A 13,646-nucleotide genomic window follows, 5' to 3' on the forward strand; every position below is an offset into this window, starting at 1 on the left:
ATGGCAGGAAGTGTCGTACCCCTCTCAACTGGTCTGAAACCGGTGAATGTCAGCTTTTGGGTAATGACTTAATCACAGAGGCAGAGGAAATGTGCAAAGTCATTCGTGATAACCTCAAAGCAGCCCAATCCCGTCAGAAGAGCTACTATGATAGTAAGAACCGTGAGTTGGCTTTCGAGATCGGAGATCATGTTTACCTCCGTGTCTCTCCTATGAAAGGTACTCGTCGCTTCGGTATCAAAGGGAAGCTTGCCCCTAGATACGTGGGACATTTCAAGATTGTCAGCAAGAGAGGCGACCTCGCCTATCAACTCGAGCTTCCTTCAAACTTTGCAAATGTTCATGACGTGTTCCATGTCTCTCAGCTTCGAAAGTGCTTCAAGACTCCTAACCGCACCGTCAACTTCGAGGACATTGAGCTCCAAGAAGATCTCTCTTATCGTGAGCACCCAGTTGCTATTCTTGAAGAGACTGAACGCAAGACTCGCAACAAGTCAATCAAATTTCTCAAAGTCAAGTGGTCACACCATTCCGACCGTGAAGCTACCTGGGAACGCGAGGATCACCTTCGTTCTGAGTACCCGGCGTTTTTTCAGTCCTAGATCTCAGGACGAGATCCTTTTGTAGTGGTGGAGTGTTGTAACACCCCGGATGTAACTTTCCCAATTTGTACTCCAACTCTTGCCGTTTCCGGCGTTAAGTTATATTTATTTCCTCGGGTTCGGGTTTTGTCTCCGTGTGTTGTTGTTGTCATTGTCATGCATTGCATATCATGTCATCATATGCATTTCATTTGCATACGTGTTCGTCTCATGCATTCGAGCATTTTCCCCGTTGTCCGTTTTGCATTCCGGCGCTTCGTTCTCCTCCGGTGGTCATTTCTAGCTTTCTTTCATGTGTGGGGATTAAACATTTCCGGATTGGACCGAGACTTGCCAAGCGGCCTTGGTTTACTACCGTTAGACCGCCTGTCAAGTTTCGTACCATTTGGACTTCGTTTGATACTCCAACGGTTAACCGAGGGACCGAAAAGGCCTTGTGTGTGTTGCATCCCAACGCCCCTCCAATTTGGCCGAAAACCCACCTAACTCTGCTCCATCATCTAGAGCGTTCGATCACGATCGCGTGGCCGAAAACCGCACCTCATTTGGACTCTCCTAGCTCCCTCTATGCCTATTTAAACACCCCTCCGTTTTCGGATCTCCTTCCTCCCCGAAACCCTAGAAAATCCCCTCGCGCGCATCGGACATGTCCGTTTCTCGCCGGACGGAATCTGCCGCCGCCCGCAGCCACTGAGGGGCTGCCACGTGGCCTCCCCGTGCCGCCTCCTCCGCCGGCCCGCCGCGGCCTATCGCGGGCCCTCCCCGCCGCCACTCAGGCCCGCGCTGCGCTGCCGCCGCCTCCCGCGCTGCCGCCGCCTCGCGCCACCAGCCGCCGCCGCTGCTGCACCAAGCCGCTGCCGCCGCCGCCTCTCCGCCGCCGTGCCAACCAGCCGCCGCCGCCTCTCCGCCCGCACGCCGGCCGCCCCCGACCGCCTCCTCGCCGTGGTCGCCGCGCCACCACCCGGCTCCGGCCTCCTCCTCCCTCCTCGGCCACTGCGGCCCCCAACTCCGGCGAACAGGACCCCGGTGTCGAACCTCGTGCAACGTGCAGATCTGGATCTCGGATGAACAGTAAACCCTAGGGGTAAAATTTTGTCCAAGTCCCAGAATTTCTGATCCAAGTGCTCTTGTTCGTGACCCGTAACTTTGCATCCGTAGCTCTGATTCATGCATATAGCATATCAAAATGTTCATCCCAGAGAGTACATCATTTCATTCCATTGCATCATTTTCATTTGAGTTCATATTGATGCCTGACATGCTGTTAGAAGAGAGCTACTTGAGTTAATTGTCAGATCTGCTACTCCGTTTAGGTTTTTGTCATTTTTGCCATGATTAATGTGTGCATGATATGCCCTAATGCTCTACATGTGTTTTGTTAAGGGTTTTGTCATCTTTCTAGAGGTGCAACCCATGTATTTTTTGATGTGTGTGGTGACTAGTGCAAGCTTGCAAAGTGAGGCACTCGGTAATTCTGTTTTCAGGGACTTAGTAATTTCACAAAGTCCTGCAGCTGTTTATCTCATGATGCCATATGTTCATGTTGTTTCCTAGTGATCCGTGCCTCTTTTGGGCATGATCAGTAAGGATGTTTTGTTAATATTGTAGTGCTCTATCCATCCATGTCTTTGTTTGCAATTATGGAGCATCCTAGCTTGAGTCAATCGAGCTCTACTTTTGCTATTTTGTGAATCTGGGCAGATTGTCAACTTGTTTGCAATTTTGCCGATGATGTTGTAGTTGATCCATGCATGCTATGCTATTGTTCTTGCCATATCTAGATTACATTTTGTGCCTTATTAATGGGTGCATGCTTGTCTTGCCATGACTTGCACCGTAGTGAGTGCATTGAGCTCGTAAACATGCCTACTTGAGTTATATTTCAGCATGTGTCAGTTTTCACCAAGTCTGTGAACTGATTATGTTTTTGCTATGTTCACATGCTTGCAATTGTATTTTGTGATCCCTTTTGGCTCAAGGTCACTAAGGGACTTTTGTTAAGCTTTTTGAGTAGCTCCATGCCATGCTTTACTTTTCCTTATTCAGGTCCTGTAGCACGTAGTTTTGTTGCTCCGAAGAGGGCTACCTGATCTGAAATTCCAGACAAGTGTTAATTTCACTAAGTCTGAGATTTGTTTGTCATATGCATTTTTGCCATGCTTGTTTGAACCTGTTAATGGATGAATTGGCCATAGCTCAGTGCTAGACTTTTGTTAAGCATCTTGTGTGCATACCTGCCATGTATTTTGTTGTCATGTTTGGTGGCTATAGCATGTTCATCTCATTGCATTTGGTTGGCTACTTGCTGTAAATTGCAGACCAGTGTCATATTCGAATCGCTTGCCATTTCCAAACCGTAACTCCGATTCCAGCGTTCTTTATATCGTTTTCAAGCGATTTCATCTCATCTTTCCAGTGGCACACTTGGATTTCCAAGTTAAGACCAGGTTCTTGCATATCCTGTCATATCTTGCATTTTGCATCCCGCATCGCATCCCGCATAGTATATCATCTTTGCATTGTGTTGTTTGAGTTTGCACATGGTTGATTGTATCCTTGTTGCTTGTTTGTCTTGTTTGGGTAGATCTGGGAGACGAGTTCACTAACGAGGAGCCCGTTGAGTTTGCTTTCGAGGATCCAGTCAACTCTGACAACTGTGCAGGCAAGATGACCATACCCTCGAAATCACTACTATCTTTGCTATGCTAGTTTGCTCGCTCTTTTGCTATGCCAATGCTATGATGCCTACCATTTGCTTTCAAGCCTCCCAAATTGCCATGTCAAACCTCTAACCCACCTTGTCCTAGCAAACCATTGATTGGCTATGTTACCGCTTTGCTCAGCCCCTCTTATAGCGTTGCTAGTTGCAGGTGAAGATTGAAGGCCGTTCCTTGTTGGAACATTTATTTACTTGTTGGGATATCATTATATTGCTATGTTATCTTAATGCACCTATATACATGGTAAAGGGTGGAAGGCTCGGCCTCTCGCCTAGTGTTTTGTTCCACTCTTTCCGCCCTAGTTTCCATCATATCAGTGTTATGTTCCCGGATTTTGCGTTCCTTACGCGGTTGGGTTATAATGGGAACCCCTTGATAGTTCGCCTTGATTAAAGCTTTTCCAGCAATTCCCAACATTGGTTTTACCATTTGCCACCTAGCCTTTTCTTTCCCTTGGGTTCTGCAGACTCAAGGGTCATCTTATTTTAGCCCCCCCCCCCGAGCTAGTGCTCCTCTGAGTGTTGGTCCAACTGAGCGATGTCCGGGGCTACCAGGGGCAACTCTGGGCTGGCCTACCCGACGTCTTGCTCATCTGAGTGTGCCCTGAGAATGAGATTTGTGCAGCTCCTATCGGGATTTGTCAGCACATTCGGGCGGTGTTGCTGGTCTTGTTTTAACCTGTCGAAGTGTCTTGAATTACCGAGATACCGAGTCTGATCGGAACGTCTTGGGAGGAGGTCTATTCCTTCGTTGACCATGAGAGCTTGTCATGGGCTAAGTTGGGACTCCTCCGCACGGATTTGAACTTTCGAAAGCCATGCCCGCGGTTATGGGCAGATGGGAATTTGTTAATGTCCGATTGTAGATAACTTGAACCTTAATTAATTAAAATGAATCAACTGAGTGTGTTACCGTGATGGCCTCTTCTCGGCGGAGTCCGGGAAGTGGACACGGTGTTGGAGTAATGTTTGCGCAGGCCGTTCTCTAGTTTCTCGCTCGCGCTTTGCCTCCTCTTCTCGCTCTCTTTTGCGAATAAGTTAGCCACCATACTTGCTAGTCGCTTGTTGCAGCTCCACTCATATTTACCTCGCCATACCTATAAGCTTAAATAGTCTTGATCGCGAGGGAGCGAGATTGCTGAGTCCCTGTGGCTCACAGATTACCATTACACCAGATGCAGGGCCTCATGATTCCGCTCCAGGAGACACGTATGAGCTCAAGTGGGAGTTCAAAGAAGACTCTCAACGTTACTATGTTTCCTTTCCCGATGATCAGTAGTGGTGCCCAGTTGGGGGTGATTGGGACCGTTGTCGCTTGTTGGGTTATCTTTTATTTTGGCGCCGTAGTCGGGCCATGAGTGTTTGGATGATGTAATGTTATTTATGTACTTGATTGACATGGCGAGTGTAAGCCAACTATGTTATCTCCCCTTTTATTATTACATTACATGGGATGTTGTGAAGATTGCCTAACTTGCGACATATGCCTTCAATGCGATTATGTCTCTAAGTCGTGCCTCGACACGTGGGAGCTATAGTCGCATCGAGGGTGTTACAGAATGTTCGCCACATAAGTGACTAGCACCCTTGGTTTTCAACCGAGAGGTCTTGGGTTCGAGTCCCAGGAACTCTCAATTTTGTCCTCCTTCCTTCCTCGCAAAAAAGGGAAAGAAATCAAAGACTTGGGAAGGCATACAGAACAAGCTAGTGTACCAGTAATGATACGTTGCCGAGTTTTAGAAAAAAGAAAGACGTGCTCCTGTAGCTGGTTCGAATCCAAACATAGACTATGACTATATATGGTGCTATGCTACTCTGCAAGTAATGAAACTGACATATCCAACGTTCGCTTCTCCTCTTCTCTACTTACTCTGCCTAGCGTCAGAAGCTCTGGCCGCAGCAACCATGTCCACTGGCTGCTCGTCCACCTGATCTTCAGCAGGCAACAACTAGATATGCGCCAAGTCGCAACCTGTACCATCGCCTGTGGGTCTCATCACACCCTCGCCGGCACGCGCACCACATCTGATTGCTCATCGCAACCCACTGCCGTTGGTGTGGTGCCACTGCTGCAAATCACGCAGAGTCATCCATCGCGTCTCAACCACAATCCGCAACCCTAGCCGAGTCTTCTACAAATGCCCGAATCATGGGGTAATAATATGTTTAAGTGTTGTTCTGCTGCTTTCAGTTGCTGATTTTTTTAATAGTTTGGTTGATGATCTACCAATTTGATTCGTGCAGAAAAGGGAAGATTCGTGTGATTTGTATTTCTGGGAAGTTGCTGATGTGGGGGAATGCAACTATGCTGATTATTTGGTTAGCCGAGGAATCCCAATACCAGTAGGTTGGGGTGTTGGACAAGTAACTAAAGGAACGACAGAAGAGGAAGATGCAGAGCAGAAGCTTAAAGATGCAGTTCCTCTGATCATGGCCAAGCAACAGCTGCTGAACGACCTTGACAGCAATGAGGAGATGAAAGAGCTTGTGAAGATAATGGGAAAAATTGATGTGCTCTGTAGGATGATTGTCTCTTTATTTGCAGTGTATGTAGCACTCGTGATGTATTCAGTGGCTACGACATGAGCACTTCGCTGAAACTAGTAATGAATGAAACCCGTGTAGCAGGCTGGGCGTAGTGTTGTGAACATCTAATGATTTCTATTAACGGAAATCAGGGGGTATCCCCTTTTGCTCATATAAATAAATAAATAGTAGAGGCCCTGTCGGGTCAGCTTTGTTCTCATTCGAAGACGTCGAGCAAATTGCAGTCCAACAGCAAACTATGTCATCAAATTCAAGTTTCACGGCCAAATATGAGTACAACTAAACAACAATGTCATCTTGTTTTAGTTGTCATAAAATCACCAAACACAAATCAGCATGCATAACAAGTGATGTTCTCACAGCAAAATACTAAACAACATGTTCATCAGGTTTCAGTTGTCATAGCAAACACAATTTCACATAGTAGATAAAAAAACGTCTTCTGACAGGCAAATACGACAAAAGCAATGTAATCATCATCCGCAGCAGCAGCGTCAACATCTTCGCCATGTGTATCAGTCTGAATCGTAATTCCCCACGGTGTCATCTTCTTCTTCGTACTCACGTCCTCGAACGTTGGCTTCTTCTTGATCAACTCTTGTATGTCCACGGCACGACAGGCAATCTTTTCGTCGGCGTCATTGACGTGATGGTTCTCAAAGATATTAGGAACATCTATGTTATCTTGTACATCAGGAGTAGTGTAAGCATCATCTTGTTGTGCAACTTCATTAAACGAATTCCTCTGCTCAAACCTTTGCAATACTCTCCAGTCATCGCTACATGCAAATGTGTCTTCCAAGAAAAATATCTGTGTTGCTTGATTTGCCAAAATAAAAGGCTCGTTGGTCTGGTACGCCGCCTTGACATTGATGGATTTGAAATAATTATCAGCTCTGGGTTTTGCGATCCTGGAAAACAGGTTATACCAACGATAGCACAACAGAACCACACACCGATGATCCTCGGAACTTGAGATATACTGCAACTGAATAATGTCTGTTATGTTAGCATACCTTTCAGTTGTCTCTTTGTCATACGTATCCATGCTCATGATGGCACTGTTTTGTGTCTTCCTGACTTCGTCTCGTGCAAGGGTGTTGTAGCGCACATCTCCAACAACACAAGATTCATAATGTCTTACCCAAGTATCAGGACCCATTGCTAGTGAGGAAAGGGCATCATCAACTGCCTGCCCATCCTCCCGCATCTTCTTAACCTATGGTTAGAAAATAGACAAGCTGATCATCTTATGTACTCAATATATTAAAAAAACTGACAGTGCACTTCAAAAGCTTACATGGTTCTTGAACCATTTCGCAAATCCTGCCATAACCAGTTTGTCAATGTTTCTTAGATTTTGCGGCAGTAACTCCTCTTTGTAGATGATGCACAACATAGTGATCACGTCAAACATCTAGATATATAAGAATGTGCTGCAAGTTTAGTAGATTACGATGTATAAGCTGCAGTACTGCACTTACTTGATATAAGGTAGTATCTTAGGATAGTTATTCAACACATACCAAACCATTTTGTCCAAATCTTTAGGTTTGTCCTTTTGTCGACTCTTCCCTGTAATTCGAACAGAATAATCGAAAACATTGAGCCCGGGATTGTCTTCACCCACCTCTTTGCTAAGCTGATCAGCTGTTTCAATGTATTTTGAGCAGAATGTCAACGCTTCTATAGCAATGTAGGCCTCTGCAATGGAACCCTCGGGTCTAGCTCTGTTCCTAACATAGCCCTTGAAAGTGCCTAGACGCCTTTCAATAGGGTACATCCAGCCATACTGTACTGGACCTCTAAGTAGTGCCTCATTGGGTAGATGAACAACCAAATGCACCATCACATCAAAGAAGGCTGGAGGATATATCTTCTCAAGGTCGCATAGGATAGTTGGTATCTTGTCTCTAAGACACTCCAAAGCATCTATCCTGATATTCCTACTACAGAGTTCCCTGAAGAATTGTCCCAACTCTACAACTGCTCTGTATAACTCAGGGCAGCCCAATCCTCTAAGGATAACAGGTTAAACCCTTTGAAGTAGGACGTGGCAGTCATGAGTTTTCAACCCTTGTACCTTGTTTCCATCTGCACTGACTCTCCTTTAAGGGTTGGAAGCAAATTCATGTGGGAATCTCACACGTGACATGACCTCGCAGAATTCTTTTCTTTTTACCTTGTCCAAGACGTACACAGCTGGTGCCACATCCCGTGGTTTACCTTCATCTTGCACCTGCAAATCCTTTCTGATACCCAGGTGTGTCAAATCAATCCTAGATTTTAAGGTATCATTGTTCTTGTCTTCAATATTAAGAAGTGTGTCGATAATGCTGTCACATATATTTTTCTCGATGTGCATCACATCAAGATTATGCCTTAGATCCAAATCTTTCCAATACTCCAAGTCCCACAAAGTGGACCTGTGGGTAAACAATAATCTCTCTTCTACCCTGCCATGCTTCCTTTTCCCGCTACCATTACTATGATGGTTTCCTGGTGTAATATGCCTGACCTTCTCTAATTCCACTTGCAACTCATCAGCGGTGAGCCTCTTTGGCGCATCACGGTTTTCATGCTTTGCATTGAACACATGTCTTCGGTATTTTCTAGGATGTGGCTTGTCCTTGGCAAGGAAACGGCGGTGTCCAATGTAATAGATCTTGCTAAGTATTGCGTATGACAACGGATTCCAGTCACAACGAACACATGCATTGTAACCATGTGTCGTTCGCCCTGACATAGTGCCCAAAGCCGGATAATCATGGATGCACCAAATTATAACAGCACGCAGAAAGAAATCAGCTGGTGGGCTGCTATATAGGTCTCGAGTGAGAACACCCTTCCATAGCTGTTGAAGTTCCTCCATAAGAGGCTCCATGAACAAATCAAAATCCTTTCCAGGACTTTTTGGACCTGGGATGAGCAAGGCCATCATGTAGTTTGATTCTTCGGTGCAGACATTTGGAGGCATGTTGTAAGGGATAACAAGCACTGGCCACATGCTATATGTGGTGCTCTGGTGGCCAAATGGGTTAAATCCATCTAAAGCTAAGCCAAGTCTAATGTTTCTCGGGTCAGTAGCAAACTCTTTGTGTTTATCATTGAAGCTTTTCCACTCACTACCATGAGATGGATGGCTCATTACATTCTGATCTCTGTACTCCTGGTTCCTAGAATGCCACAGTACATCCTCTCTTGTTTCAGCATCATGAAACAACCTCTGCAATCTTGGTGTAATTGGAAAATGTCTCAGAACATTATGAGGAATCCTCTTCACAGCATCGCCATCTTTCCATCTTGATGATTTGCATTTCGGGCATTCACTTAAGTTGGCATAATCCTTCCGGAACAGAACACAACTATTCTTACAAACATGGATCATATCATATCCAATTCCAACTGCACAAAGGAAATTCTTCATTTTACCATAGGTGTGTGGCAGCTCAGACGCATCTGGGAAAGATTCGCGGAAAGCAGCCAACATCGCATTGAATGATTTTTTGGTCATCCGCTCAGATGTCTTCACCTGAAGAAAGGTGACCATAGCTGAGAATACTGACAGCTTATTTCCTGGCGTGACAGGAACGTTGCATAGTTCCAACATGCGGGCCCATCGTTTTTCTTCTACAGGTGAAAGTTCACGGAATGCACGAGCATTTCGTAGCATTGTTTCAATGTTGGTCAAACTCACTGGCTCCGCCACCACCTCCTCCTCCTCCTCTTCCACCTGAGCATCAGGCAGATCAAGATGGTAATCTGCTGCTTCCACATAGTCAATAACATTGATGTTCACAGCTTCACCTTGATGAACCCACCTAGTATATGTGACCGACATCCCATACAAGTGTAGATGATTTTGCACAGTTGACTGGGGTCTTGTAACTGAATTCATACAACTGCTACACGAGCATAGCACATCTGATTTCGGACCACCGTACTCAGCTCTGATAAAGTTCATGAAGTTTTCAACCCCCTCGACATATGCAGCGGAGAATCTTTGAGCTAAAGTTATCCAAGTCCTGTCCATCTGTTAGACATACAAATTAGTTCTTCTACTAGATATTACAGGAAAAACATATATGCTTTTTTATGAAGTCCAGAAAAAAATACCTAGGTCGATGTCTAAAGCTATGGCAAGATATTTGGACGAGAAGATCTAAGTAACGAAATATATGTAAAGCTAATTCAGCAAACATATTTGAGTGCCAAATTATGGCAGGCTGTTTCAGCAGTCAATGAGGCCGAACACACAGCCATCAAACTATCGAAGGCCATCGCATCAACAAAGATCGAGTATAAAACGGTGTAGAGCTATTTCAGCTAACAGATTGGCTACTAGACCATGGCAATCTACGTCACAATAAATATATGGCAGGATATTTTAGCAACTAATCGGCCTTGGCATGCCATCTCAGCTAAGCAGATTGAGTGCAGAACAGGGCAAGGAAGCTTCTTAAGCAGAGCATATTGATAGTAAACTACTTCGGCAAACTGTGAGATTAACAGCGTCTATCAGCTAACATTCAGCGCTACACCGACATGAACGGGGCCTCAGTCTAGAAAGCGCGTACCGTGGGAGAAGCTGACCGCCGTGTGTCTCCACACGAACGTCGCCAGTGGTGGCGGCGCTGACCGCCGTGCGCCTCCACAAGAACGTAGCCAGAGGTGGCGGCGCGGCTAGAGGACGATAGTCTAAGAGAGTGTACTGTGGGAGCGAGAGAATCGCCGAACCGCGGCACCGACGTATCAGTGCGGCGGGGAGGGCGTCTTTGACGGAGAGAATGGAGTGGAGGGGGACAGGGGGAGGGGGTTTGGGGAATATTATTGGCTAGTTGGCCGAAGGGCGGTTGAATCGGATTTGGGGGGAATTTTTGGTGTGGGGGGGGGGAGGATTTTCGCGCTGTGGGCGGGAGGGGGGGTTGGCGCATGGTCGGTTTCTCCAAGTGCAGTCCCATGTGTCAGTGAAGAGGCAAGCCGAAGCGCGTTCCGTTTGTGTGAGCCGTGTGCAGGACCGAACGTGTGTGGGGTGCAATGCGACCGCGACAGGAGTGTTGTGAGTGTACCGCATTTTTTCCTTTTAAACTAGGTGCTTCGCCCCCTAAAAAAATATGTTGCTTCACGCGATCCATCGATACTACTACTAGTAATCCGGTAATCCCGACTAAAACGGCGCGGCTGGGTCTTTTCACGCGTGATATGCTGGGAGGTTGGCTTAGTTGGGTTTTTTAGGATGAGTAATGCTACACCTACGTAATCCCAGTTACGTAATTAACGCAATGTGAAACGTGTGAGCTGTTGATTGTAGATTGGGGGGAGGGAGGGGCCCACCACCATGAAAATCAAGGGAGGAGAGAGAGAGGCAATTTATGTTAACCCTTTCATAGGTTCCCGTAGATGTAGAAAGATGTGTCCGATCCTGCAATATAGGCCGTCCGATCTATATCTAACGGATAGGAAGGAAACTATGACAATTTACCCGCACTCCTCTCCACATTTGCAGATAAGGCTTTCCCTCGTTCATCCTTTTCTCCCACAAGATCTTGATCTTCCGTGCAACGCACGGGCATCTTGCTAGTACTCCTACAATATGTATATTATTTTTAAAGTTCATATACACCGGCCGAGATTAATGCAAACACAGCAGATTTTCATTACATTTTGAACTTTTATAGGACAAAAAAATAAAAGAAACCCGACCCTAAACCTATTCTACGGTGGCGACCGACGTCCTCCATCTGTGATCTCCATGTACGGGGGCGGGGTTCAAGACCCGTGAAGTGAAGGTGCGGTCTCTGGCGAGGAAAAGTAGAACACGGGAGATGGACCAGCCAGTTGGCACACCATGCCCTGCCGCCTCCCATGCCCTACTCATCCTCGGAGGAGTCCCCGACCTCGGCGGTGCTGGACGTTGGATGGCGGCAAGTAGGACGCGTGGCTGACGGTGCTCCCATCGTTAGCCGCCAGCGTGGCCACCGCTTGTGCGGCGACTTGAGCGAGGGCGGCGACCTTGAGCTCCATCCCCAAAGACAAGCTCTCCCACAGAGCATTCGTGCTTGTGGTCATGGCGGATGTGGTTCCAGGTAGGAGGACGATGCGCTATGGTGTGGAGGTTAGCTGGGCGTTGCCGCTTTAAGTAGCGCATTCCGGTGAGGCCAAGCGTCCGGGTGCGTCATTAAGTCGCCGGAGTTGGTTCCGCGGGCACCGAGCCTCTTAATGACGACATATGAACGGACGACATGAGTGCGGGCAGCTGGCGCCGGCTGGGAACGCACCGCACGATGGCGCGAGGGACGAGGATTTTGGTGTGCCAGGGTAGTCATCTGCGGTCGTGGCAACATTGGAGATGCCCTTTGCTCACATGCGATCCCCGCATGTCATTGGAAAAGCAAGACGACTCGGCATGGTCTCAGGTCCAGAGGATGCAGTTGGTTGCGCTACACAACTCCGCGGATGCGTTGCAGCGCCCCGTGCATCCTCGACGAGCCGGGTGTTGGGGTGTGTTTGGATTGTGGCCAAAGTGCACCTTGCCAAAATTTTGGTGATGACCAAAAGATTGGTCTTTGTTTGGATGGTTGCCATTTTTTGGCATGCCAATGAACTCTAGCCAACTCTAGTTCATTTTTCTTGCCAATGTCGGCCAAATCATGGGCAACCAATACCTCAACCAAAATTTTGGTCATGACCCAAAGATTGGTCTTTTTTTGGACGGTTGCCATTTCTTTGGCATGCCAATGAACTCTAGCCAACTCAAGTTCATTTTTCTTGCCAATGTCAACCAAATCATGGGCAACCAATACCTCAACCAAAATTTTGGCTACCCAATGCTTTGATGGGGCAACCTTGGGCACAAACCAAACATACTATTGGTCGTGCCACAGCACTAACGCCACCCTCGGCAAATTGAAACCGACCATGTCTAGCGACGATATGAGCGTGTCGCTCACCGCGGTCGCCGTGTCCAGATGCGGTGCTGGAGCTGCGCCCCGTTTTTGGCCCCAACGACCCACATGAACGGTTGTCGGTGGCGAGGAGGTCGTGGGCCAGCTCCTCCATTGGACTAGTGTGTGCTACGTCGTCCCGACGGGTGTGCCCCACATGTCTGTTTCCCTGTTTTCTCAGCCATATTCGAGCGTCAGTGCTCTGCGTTGCGCATTAGGCCTTTCACTATGTAGGCCAAGCGAGACAACTTATTGTTTATTTGAGCCGTTCAAGTATAATCATGTGGCGTCTGCTTATTTCTCATTCCTCTCCAACCCTCTTCTCCATCGATCATGTCGCCCTCCAGTCGAGTCCATCCTCCCACATGCCTCATTTGAACATTCCGCCGAGTATCATTTGCATGTACCCACCCTATTACTCTTTCAATAGATCTCCGGACCCCGAGATGAAATCGAGAGGGAACGAGTGGGGGCACGTGATACCGCGGATTCAAAATTTTGAACCGGTGATCATAGCATCCGTAAATCATATATAAAGGGTATTCAATGTTCGTTTCATTTTTGAACGTACAATATACTCCCTCCTATCCTTTCTAGTTTACATATAAGTTTTATGTGTAGTCAAAGTATATCTACTTTTATCAAAAAGGTATCAACATTCAAAAACGCCAATCAATATTGTTAGATTCGTACGTACTCCTAGATTTGTACTCGAGATGGTTTCCAATTTGACTACTGACAAGATTAATAGTACACGAGATGTATAATGTGAAAATTATATCATTGGAAACTCCTTTCACATACAAATTTGACCGTATGCTTTGTGTAAGTTGC

The sequence above is a fragment of the Triticum aestivum genome, chromosome 1A, assembly GCF_018294505.1.
Source record: "Triticum aestivum cultivar Chinese Spring chromosome 1A, IWGSC CS RefSeq v2.1, whole genome shotgun sequence".
In the NCBI taxonomy this organism is placed as follows: Eukaryota; Viridiplantae; Streptophyta; class Magnoliopsida; order Poales; family Poaceae; genus Triticum; species Triticum aestivum.